This window comes from Paroedura picta, chromosome 7 (assembly GCF_049243985.1).
Source record: "Paroedura picta isolate Pp20150507F chromosome 7, Ppicta_v3.0, whole genome shotgun sequence".
NCBI classification, from domain to species: Eukaryota; Metazoa; Chordata; class Lepidosauria; order Squamata; family Gekkonidae; genus Paroedura; species Paroedura picta.
The window spans coordinates 36,809,490-36,820,993 of NC_135375.1; the positions used below are offsets into that span (position 1 = coordinate 36,809,490).

An 11,504-nucleotide genomic window follows, 5' to 3' on the forward strand; every position below is an offset into this window, starting at 1 on the left:
AGACATGAGAAGAACATTGGCTTGCCAACTGCATGCTGACCTTGACTGGTTGCCCTTTTTCTTCAGGCACTAGAAAGACACTTTTCTTTTAAAAGGCTAGCCTTTACACACAAACTATTGTAACTTGAAGTGATGGCATGGACTAAAGAAAGTAATTATTTAGACTGAGAACCATGGTCAGATTACAGACAAAATCTCATGATGGCAATGATCTTCCAGATAGGAATCTGTAAACCTTTTCATTTGTTACACTTAATAATGGGATTGGCACAATACTAGTAAAAGCAACAAAAGAATCCAGGGCACTGTTTCTGTGGAGGGGAATAAAGAGAAACTATATCTAGGTCAATAAGAGTTCCATATGTGTACGGAAACAAACACCTTTCAACAGAAAACAAATATAATTTTTTGGGGAAGAAGAAAGAGAGAGAATCTTGACTATGGCAAAAACCAAAGTCTCTGGAACTGAACAGAAGAAGATGGGTTGGATCCCAAGGAAGATTTCCACATGCACATTATTATTTGTACAAACAGAAGACCAAAATTATTGCTGCTGTCTGCTTAATATTAGCACTTAAATAATAATGCTTATGCAAAGCAATGGAATGTACAACAGATTACTCACATAACTGTGGCGATTTCCATACCCTTTAAAAATAGTGAAATTTTTCGTTGTCGTTACATTCCGGACCCTTCATATGACGTTGCCAACATGCAATGTCTGGGCAGTAAATGGCCGGATACACCCTCCATTTGAGAGCACTACTTGGTGAATCCCCAAAAGTAGATTCACCAACCTATGTGGTGCTAGCTACAGGAGAGCAATCAGTAGGCCACCAGCAAAAAACCCCATATGGAGGCGAACAAGCACTATCTCTGCCTCCAATGTCCTGCCCTCGTACCTGCCTCTCTCTCCCCTCTCCCGGGATGGGAGTTTTTTAAAAAGCAAACTCCCTGAACCAATGAATAGGCATACAAATGTGCAGACAAAGTCAAGCCCCCCCAAAGGTGTAGCACAAAGCATGCCTCTCTAAGCTTCCCCTCCCCTCAACAACAAGATTCATTTATAAAAGACTCGTGATTCCATAAGAGGTGGCAATAAAGAAGCACTGTGCATCTATAATTAGATGCATAGGCATTTCAACAGAGAAGTATTGAATTTTTTAAAAAATTCAACGGTCATCGTGGGCCCCTTAAAGCAGTGGTCCCCAACCTTTTTATCACCGGGGACTGTCAACGCTTGACAATTTTACTGAGGCCCAGGTGGGGTAGTCTTTTGCCGAGGGTCGTCGCTGCTCTGCCTGAGCTCCTGCTCTGCTTGCTTTCCCGCAGGTGCCCCTGACTTCTCGCCACCCATTGGGGGGTGCTGCCAGCATCAGCTATGCAGTGCCATGCTGAGGGGTAGCCCCAGCCATGGCAGACGCCAGACAGCACTAAAGGTGAGCCGACAGCAGAGTGGCAGGACAGCCCCCGAGGCAGCAGCTGGGGAACAGGACAAGGAGGGTCAGCAGCCCAGTACTGACTGATCCACGGACCAGTACCAGTCCCTAGACTGGGGGTTGGGGACAGCTGCTTTAAAGCATGGAGAAAGGGAATTGGCTGCCTGGCTTGATTGGCTGCCTGGCTGGAAGAGTGGTACATATAAAGCGTGTTGCCAGTTTGGTGTAGTGGTTAGGAGTGCGGACTTCTAATCTAGCATGCCAGGTTCGATTCTGTGCTTTCCCACATGCAACCAGCTGGGTGACCTTGGGCTCACCACGGCACTGATAAAAACTGTTCTGACTGAGCAGTAATATCAGGGCTCTCTCAGCCTCACCCACCCCACAGGGTGTCTGTTGTGGGGAGAGGAATGGGAAGGCGACTGTAAGCTGCTTTGAGCTTCCTTCGGGTAGGGAAATGTGGCATATAAGAACCAACTCTTCTTCTTCTTCGTCTTCTTCTTCTTCATCATCTTCATCTTCTGTCTTCTGTCTTCAGCCATTTCCAGCAGCACTTGTGGAGGGTGAGAAGCACAAAATGGTTGCAGAGAAGAGCAAGACAGCTAAAAGGAGAGGGGGAGCCAGGAGGTGTGTTTATATTTAGCGCTACGCAATTCAGCTGGTATAACGCTATTTTTAATGATGTGTGGAAATGTCCTGAATTTAATTTGCTTTTGAAATTATTTCAGGAGAAATGCCTTGTGCTATTCAGTACTCATCCTGATTTGGTAGCTCAGGCTAGCCTGATCTTGTCAGATTTTGGTGAGGACTGGATGCAATAAATGCACATTATAGCCAAACCATTCATTCCCGCTATTTATGTATTTAATATTTGTTTTCCAGTTTTCTCTCTGAAGCCTTACAACTCTAGAGAATATGATACCAATGAATCAATAAAACAACAAAGGAGTAACATATGTTTTGAGTCCTGTATTCAGTGGCTGGCTCAGATGAAGGTGCATTCTGCAAGTAGTAAACTAAGAGCTTTCGTTTGGGCCCAAGGCTCATACTACTGGCTTTATATCTGCAACAGGAAGGAAAAGTCAAATGTTCAGCATGGTGCTATTGGCAAAGATGTTACTCCCCAAATTTTCCTACCCCTATTATGGGCATAGCACCAATTTAGTCTTTACAAGTATAATATAATGTAATTAACACATAACCGCTTGAGTCCCAAAGTCCAGGTTCAAAATCTAGGGTAATGTTCATAAACTCAAAATGTAAATGCAATTTATTTAAGTAAAAAGTGCGGCCAAGACTCACCACAGCCACTTGTTAATGCTGTGGAGGGCTGGCTGGAAGCAGACGCATCTTCCTCACTGGCCATCTGTGGTCAGGGAGTAAGACAGGACCTGTGGCACGTATAAAGGCACCATGTGCTCAGTCCCAGCCCCTTTGCTTAGGATGCCGCAGGAGCAACTTCCCTCCACCCACCCTATGGTGATATGTAAACAACCATTTTACCGAGGTGGATGTTCATGGTTAATATTTCATCACAGCTGCGGGTTTGCATGGGATGGAGCCCGTTGGCAGGGAGTCCAGTGTATGATCAGACTCCCTGGGGTTTGGGGTCTCCCTAAGAAGCGGCATGTAAAAAAACATTGCTTAACCAGCTGGGAGGCCAAGGGCTTGTTTTGCCAGGTAGCCTGGGGGAAGTCAACTGATGTTTGTGCCTCTTTGGCTCCACCACATAGGGCACTTCCCTTAGCAGTGGATTTCAGTAGGCAAGGTGATCTGCTGTCCAGGGCAGAGTCTGCACTTACTTTGTTTATTCCATTGTCAATCCTGTTGAATTCAGATCGATTTGAACTCAGGTCTTCCTCTTCTCCCCCCTCCCCATTGAAACAGGAAAGTGTTCTGCACGTGATTAGGGTAGTTCAGAAGGGGGGGGGGAGCCAAGCCTCTTTCTTTCTTTTCTTGAAGGGGGGGAGAGGAGCCAAGCAGGGAACCTCTTTCTTTTCTTGGAGGGGGGAGGAGAGAATCGAAGAAGGCAGAGGAGGGAGAAAAAAATCCAAGACTGACAGAAGTTGAGAGAAATTAGGGGCTTTTCCTTTAAGGCAAACTTGTGACATGAGGAGCTTTGTCCAATCAGGGGTTCTCTACCATGGAGCAAAGCCTAGATTCAGAACAGCCTGCTTTCTCAATCTGAATCTTAAAATATTGAGAATTAAAAGCACTCTAAGATATTGCACAATAAAGGTAGGGTCACTCCAGATCAATCCTTCTTGCTGCAGAAGGAAAATTTAAACTGCCCAAAATCCAAATGGAAATCGCATTCTGTGTAGACAGCAGGGACTGAATTGGCCTGGGATTGGAATAAAAGCTCCATGCAGTTTACAGCCTAGTGGAGAATGGTGCGGATCCCAGGGTGCCTTTGGACTCTGTGGTATGTTGATCCAGTCCACTGATTGCTAGGTCAGGCTCCCTCTCCCATGCTGTGCCAGCCCTCCCTTGGGGAGGTAATAAAGCTGTGGCGTTATAACCAACACTGATGTGTCACATCTCCTGGCAAGACAAATGGGGCAGCTCTCTACTTGGGTGCTGATTTCAGTGCAGTCAGTTAAGCGTTCAGCTGTTAGCAATTCTTGCTCTTGAACTCTTCCAACCCACTGGAGCTCTCCCAGGATGGATTGTTCAGTTCTTTCCAGCTAGTAATTTCAGCTCTGTCTTCTTTGTCCTTTTTGGATCCAAAGCTTGTAAAACAAACCATGTCCTTCAGAGAGCTTTTTCAATCTACCCATTTTGTTCTTTCAGCTAGCCCAGTCCTGCTTTATTACCAACTCTCAGTGTCATGGTGGCAAAAGCATGCCCTATTATAAGGTGACCAGATTTTAACATTGGTAAAGCGGGACACCATTGACCGAGGGGGTTCTTGATTAAAAATTTAGTCTATATGGAGCAACAAACATTTTCATAGAATGCATAGAACGCAAAAATAGTATTGTATTATATATTTTTAAATTTCAACATAAGTACAATTTGCCAGGTGCCCCCAGATGTCCCTCCAAAAGTGGGACAATCTGGTCACCTTACCTATTAGCATTTGCTAAACATACAAATTAATAAAAGCCTATGTACACATCTGCTATCTGCTAGTCTTGTCTGGTCTATCTAATCATCCCTCCCAATATACGCTCACACAGATAAAATATAAAATACAGTAAAACCAAAGTGTGGTCTTCTTATAATAGTGGCTATGAACAGAGGTGGAAGCACTGCTTGTCTTTAGAGGTAGTCTGTCAAGAAACAGAGAGCAGGAGGAAGGAGATTTGTCTTAGGCCTAGCATTTACTGGACAATGCAAATAGAGTTGCCAAATTTAGGTTGGGAAATACCTGGAGACTTTGGAGCTGGAGCTGGAAGTGGATGAGATTTGAGGCACTCTCCAAAGCAGCCATTTTCTCAAGGGTAACTGATCTCTTTTTTTCTGGAAATGACATAATTCCAGGGGATCTCCAAGTCCCGCCTGGGGATTGACATCCCTAGATGCAGAAGCGATGTAATAAACCTGGTTTGGAACTTTTGATTCAGTTGCTTGACTCAACAGGAAGGGAAGATATATGCGGAAAACCTAGAGAACAGAAGTGTTCTTTTTTTAAAGAACAGACCAAGATGATTATGTGAAAAGACCAAGGTCCCTATATAGAAGGGCCCCCATCGCAATGATACAATTGCTAGTCAAAATAAGGCATGATGTGGAATGTCCCCAAAGTAAATGATGTCTGAATACAGAAAGCCACCAGAGTGACTTGCCGAGACCAGATCTCTAATATAAGAGTGTGTCTTGCCACATGTAAAAAGCAAAAGCAAAATATATATTTGTTGTAAATTCTTTTAACATGCCAAGACTAAACACATAAGTGAAAGAGGAGCCCAAGCTTCAGTGGTCATGAATCCAAAAACCCACAGCCTCCCTTTTGATGTGGGACATGCACATCTGAATCTTTTCTAACTGTTGTGTGAATCAGATGAGGTTCAGGTTTAATTTCTTTTGTTTCTTTCTTTTAAATGTTTGGCACTTCCTTAAAAGCCAGAGGTTGGGGTTGAGTGATCATAAGGCAACAATGGAGAAGATACAGTCTATAATTTATATATAAGGAACCCAGACAGTTGACAAAGTTGCAAGCTCTATACACTTGTCTTGTTGCTGGGATAAAGAGATCTTCCTCCCCTCATTCGTGCTGTATAACTGTAGCACATTTTCATGTGTCAGATTACTGTTGAAGCTGGAGCAGTTTATAAGGGTATTCTTGGATTCAGGGTGTATTATTCTAGTTTGAACTTCAAATATTTTGCAAAGTTAAATAATGTGGAAATATATTGAAATCAGAAAAAAAATACTGGGGAAAAAAGAATCACATAAATTTTGTTCCAAATTCCTTTCCAGATTATTTTCTACTCCAGATTTCGTGGGAAAAAAATCTTTTGGAATGACTATTTCCCTATTTCAGGTCTGGAACAAAGCTTTTATTTTTTGTAAGATATTTTTGTAGCTGTAGATTATTATAGAAATAAAGATGGTGAATAGGTAGAAAAAGTACAACCATTAATGAGCTATATCTTGCGTTCCGGTCAGACTACTGTGTTTGTTTTTTTTTACAAAGCTGTTGTAAAAGAGGTGAGACAGGAATTAAGCATCCCAGCAAACCTGAGGTAGGGAATGCAGGAAAAGGCATAAGGGACCTTCCATATGATGTTGGTCTTCTGGCATAACCTGAAGTTGAACAGGGCCTAGAGTTCAGTTTTTATAGTCTTTAATAATTGCTTATCCTTTACATATACATGTCTTTTTATTTTCATTGATTATTTATTCTTCTCAGTCAGTAACCTTTTATTGGCATAAATATTTATTCTTCTCAAGATGGAGCAACAATCTGTTGCTTGCCCCACCCACTCTCCTATTGAACAGTGGCACTTTCTTACAGAAATTTCATCTATCAAACCATGTTAGCAAGGCTCTGCTCCTCATGTAAAAGAAGCTAACTGCAACCAGGGAGTACTGTGCACTTACCATTTTCACTGAAGTCAGTTCACTGACCCTTTTAAATCACCCCTTTAAAAATGCTTCCATTTATGCATGTGCTCTGATACTGTGGGGTTTTATTGCACACCACAGTAGACCATAGTAAATGATTATGCATTTGAAACAGTTTCAACAACAAATCCTTAAGTTTGAGTGGTACTTCCTCCATTGTACTAGATGCTCATTGGTAGGCTATGGTCAGCTGCAACTTCACCTGACTGGCATTTTGACACAGGCTGCTGGCAGGCCCTCATGGGAATTGTATTTCATGGACATAGAGACTTCAACAAGAAATTTCCATGGGAACACACATCCTTTTGAATGCCACTACCACCTTTTCCCCTCTGAGGTATGCTGTTCCTCTTAAAGAGTGGATTGAAATGTCTCTGATGTAATGAATAAATTGATTTCTGCTGGTGTAATGTTTTAATAGCAGAGGTGGGAGGGGCCAGACCAAATGAGGGGAGCTCATATTGGTCGACAAGGGACTACAAACAGAAAGGGGCTTTCCTTTTACCCACTGGTGTACGTTAGCACAGGGGAGGAGAAAAAAACACAATTATGTTATGCATGCAAAAAAGACGCCCCTGGAACCAGCATAAAGGAAAAAGTCATGGCAAAGTAAGTTTACAATACTGTGAGGAGATGATGCATAAAATGTATGCTCATTGCCATGAGGAGTAAGTGCCATGCAGAATCAAAAATATGACAGTGAGGCTTGCATGGGGAAAATGGTGCCACATGCAGAAACCCGGAAAACGATGTGTGTTTTTGCAGAGCATATGGAAGTTTTCCCTAGTATTTAATACTCCCTGAATTGCAGAAGCAGACACAAGTTCAATTAACTAAAATGAGCTCAATTTATTGCCAGTATTGATAGTCGGAGTCTAGTTGCTGTTGAAAATAGCTGTCGTGAAAATGTTTAGTGCTCCTTTAGGCTGTTGGCTTTTCAGACTGCTAGGCATTACTTCCACTGTGTTTAATAATTCTGAGAAAACAACTTTAAGAATTATGGAGGGAAAAGAGCCGTGAAATGTATTGGTCTCCATGACATTAGCTGAGTACCATATTATCTAGAGATATGCAATCCAATAAAACTGATGGAATGCTCATATTCCTTTCACGATTACACATATTTCCCAATAAATAAATCTGCACTGCCAAGACTGGAGGCAGACAAACTTATCACATTGGAACAGCTGTGTGTTTGAAACACCAAGTGGCAAAAGTTATGCACATTCATTGACATGCTACAAACTGGCACTATATCTAGATGTCTTGTGTTGCCAGTTGACAGGGCTGTCAAAGAACCTACAACTGGACAAATTGAACAGTTGGATATCATTTTTTTAAATATAGAAAAACTGCAGAGAAAAGGAAAATCACCATGACAATCTACAGCAATTTATAATCTTGGAGGAACAGATGTAGATGCATACTATATTTATATAGTTACATTATTATACTTTGTTTTACATTCACTCCTTTCTTTGTCATAATCACTAGTTCTGAACTTTGCATTTTCACTGATTCATGGAGCTTTTAATTTTTCTTAGCTGTTGCAGACAATGTTGTAATTGTCAAATTATGCCTTTTTGAAGCATTACATTGAATCACTAACTATAGTTGACTGTTTTCTCAATTTTCTTGGAGCTCTTCACAGTTTGCTGTGGATTTAACATCCTAGAGAACTTGATATCATAGGGAAACTTTTCACCATTCCCTCCCACTGGCTGTAGACAATATTTGAATGTTTTAATAGATCTCTCCCAGACTGATCTTGCATTGTGAACAACTGCATACTTCTTCCTTAGCTTTTGCTTTCTCTCCTTTAATAAGAAGGAGAAAAATCTTGCAGCCTGCTTTTTACTACCTGAAGGAGTCTCAAGGAAGCTTCCAATCTAATCTGGAAAAGATCTACTGATAGACACCATTGCTGGTAACTATGATAATAATGGATGCTGCTATTGGTTATAGATGCTGTTTTAAATGTTTTATTATATTATTATTGGTTTTAAGCATTTTATTGTTGTTTGAGTCCATGTAATCTTTCAGTACCCAGCACTTAGGTGAGCATCTGGTTGGTTTAGGTTGCTTTGGGCTGATCCTGAATTGAGCCGGGGGTTGGACTAGATGGCCTGTATGGCCCCTTCCAATTCTATGATTCTGTGATTCTATGATTCTGTGATTCTGTTATTACTCCAAAAACCATGTCTGTTAACTCACAGCTGACCTGAGAGTAATAGTGGAACTGCAGTTGTAGCTCCCATTACCTGGATTAAGATAGGATTGTAATTACCAGATGCACATACTTGGAATTCTTCCTAGACTACCTTTTCCTCATCAAATGTGGTTTTCAGCCCTAAGTGAGGGAAAGAAGGTAATGATGGATGTACTCAGCAAGTGGATTTCAGCACATGGATTTCAAATTGTTGAAAATACTTTGAAAATACATTTACACCAAAATTATAAAGCAGGGAAACTACTTTGTATAATTAACCCTCAGAGAAATGCATTATGAAGATGTCAATCTTCAGCATAAGCAGGGATTCCAATGACTCAATGAATAACCTTTTTTCCCTCCATCAATATTTGGATGAGTTTTTCCATGAACCTTGTTTCTTCTTAATTTGATTGCAAAACATTCAGAAAAGACAATTTCTATGTTCTATACAATTGTGTCCTATGCAGGCATGTAATGCCACTGCACAAGTAGCCTCAAATCTGGTTAATATGGGGCATAGCATGCCATGTTCAATAAATAGTAGCAGCAATTGCTAGGAAAAGAAGAATTATGCTCCACTTTTCATTACCCAAAGGAGTCTCAAAGCAGTTTACAATTGTCTTCCCTTCCTCTCCCCACAACAGACACCCTGTGGAGTAGGTGGGGCTGAGAAAGTTCTGACAGGACTGCTCTGTAAGAACAGAACTATGAGGCAGCTTGCAATCACCTACCTTTCCTCTCCCCATGACAGACCCCCTGTGAGGGAGGTGGGGCGGAGAGAGAACTGTGACTGGCCAAGGTCACCCAGTTGGCTGCATGTGGGGGAGTGGGGAATCAAAACTGGTTCTCCAGATTAGATGTTGCTGCTCTTAAACATTACACCAAGATGACTCTCTTTAGTCAGCATTACATTCAGAAAACTGAGCTAGGGAGATTCTAATCTGGTTAGTTGGGTTTCATTCCCTGCTCTTCCACATGCTGAGTGACCTTGGACCAGTTACAGTCCTCATAGAACATAGGCAGAATAGCAGAACATGGCATGGCAATGTTTGGCACTCCAAGAAAGGCAGGAAGAGCTACACAGTTGACACAGAGGAACCTCAAGAATGCAAATACTAAACTTGACTGTCATACACAGTTTTCAAAGTGATAGCAGTGCAACCACCTTGGCGCACCAGCTTGGTGTAGTGGTTAGGAGTGGCGGCTTCTGATCTGGTAAGATGGATTTAATTTCCTGCTCCCCTACATGCAGCCAGCTGGGTGAACTTGGGCTCACCATGGCACTGATAAAGCTGTTCTGACTGACCAATAATATCAGGGCTCTCTCAGCCTCACTCACCTCACAGGGTGTCTGTTGTGGGGAGAGGAAAGGGAAAGTGATTGCAAGCCGCTTTGAGAAAACCAACTCTTCTTCTTCTTCTTCTTCTTCTTCTTCTTCTTCTTCTTCTTCTTCTTCTTCTTCTTCTTCTTCTTCTTCTTCTTCTTCTTCTTCTTCTTCTTCTTCTTGGAAGCTTGGAAGCTTGGGAATTGCTGGCACTATGTGTGTATCTGATCTAACCTTCTGATCTAACCCCCATACAGTGGGGGTGATGAATGATGGAAATGCTCTATATAGAAAAGAAACCTATCAATGCAATCCTATTTGGCAGGGAGATTCAGGCAGCTTGGGCCTCCCTCTCCATACTCTTTTCACATGACCTTTAAAACACCCCCTCTAATTTATTAAAATTAAAAAATACAATGAAAGGAAACTCAAAATACAAAGATAAAATAAAATATACAGTTATCCCTCTTCCCTTTACAACCCTGGACATAGACATCCTTTATCAGACATCCTTTCCCTTTAACAGTATAATACAATTGTGGTATTAATTCAGTCTATTCTACTACCAGTTCCATTGTTTGTATAGCCCAGGCTTTATCAACCAGGGTTTTGTGAAACCCTGGGGTTTCTTGAAGGCCCTGGAAGAATTAATAAATATATTAATTTAAATATATTTTTAAATATATAAGGTCATGTTGATGCCCCCAATGGCCATTGATGGGCTTGGTGGGGGTGAGAAGGGGAGGGGCCCCTGGTGGGCATGTGCACAGCTCTGCTTCCCAACCATATTCTGCACAATCAAGCTACTTCTGGGGTTTCTTGAAGCCTGAAGAATGTTTCAGGCTTTTTCAATGGTAAAAACTTAATTATGAAACTTGGAATAGTACAATAACCATATTAAAGAATATTTTTCATGTTGATTAGTTTCTATTGAAATGCACACCACCCCTACCAAGCCACTGAATGATAAGGAAGGAACAAAGCTCTTACAAAAAGATGAAAAAGGTGATATGAGTGGATGAGCAGCTAGGCACTTTCATACCTCTTCCATCAATTACCTGGGAATTCCTAGGAGGCTCCTCTCACAGATGATATTTTTGGTCTCCTTTGATGGAGATTGGATGACTTTGTCTTTAGTGTGGTCACTATGTTTCTCCTACTTATTATTCCCATTTTCTCATGGAAGAGGGAGTGGCCCTTTCGAGGTCAGCCTAGACATGATTTTTTTAAGCATTTGTCTGTTCACATGGATTACTCACTCCAGGAATATTAATAGATGGGATGGCAGCCAAATCAAAGACAGTCCCATTAAAAGCTCTGACTCTGAGCTTGCAGGGTGGTTACAAAATCAACATGCTGTGCAATGTTAATATTTGACTAGTGAAACGGCTGCTTCCCTTATCCTGGCTCTGGCTTGTAGCCACAGAAAACACACAGCAGATGGTATGCTTTACTA

The 11,504-nt window shown here is 41.6% G+C and overlaps 1 long non-coding RNA gene across 1 annotated transcript; it reads right to left on the reverse strand.

The window, feature by feature from the left end:
- Nucleotides 1-2,401: 2,401 nt before the first annotated feature.
- Nucleotides 2,402-11,228, reverse strand: LOC143841762 (uncharacterized). The gene is made up of 4 exons (XR_013232793.1): nt 11,107-11,228; nt 8,774-8,862; nt 4,813-5,048; nt 2,402-2,502 (listed from the first exon to the last, which is right to left on the reverse strand). It is a non-coding gene; the product is annotated as an uncharacterized LOC143841762 (long non-coding RNA).
- Nucleotides 11,229-11,504: the final 276 nt, after the last annotated feature.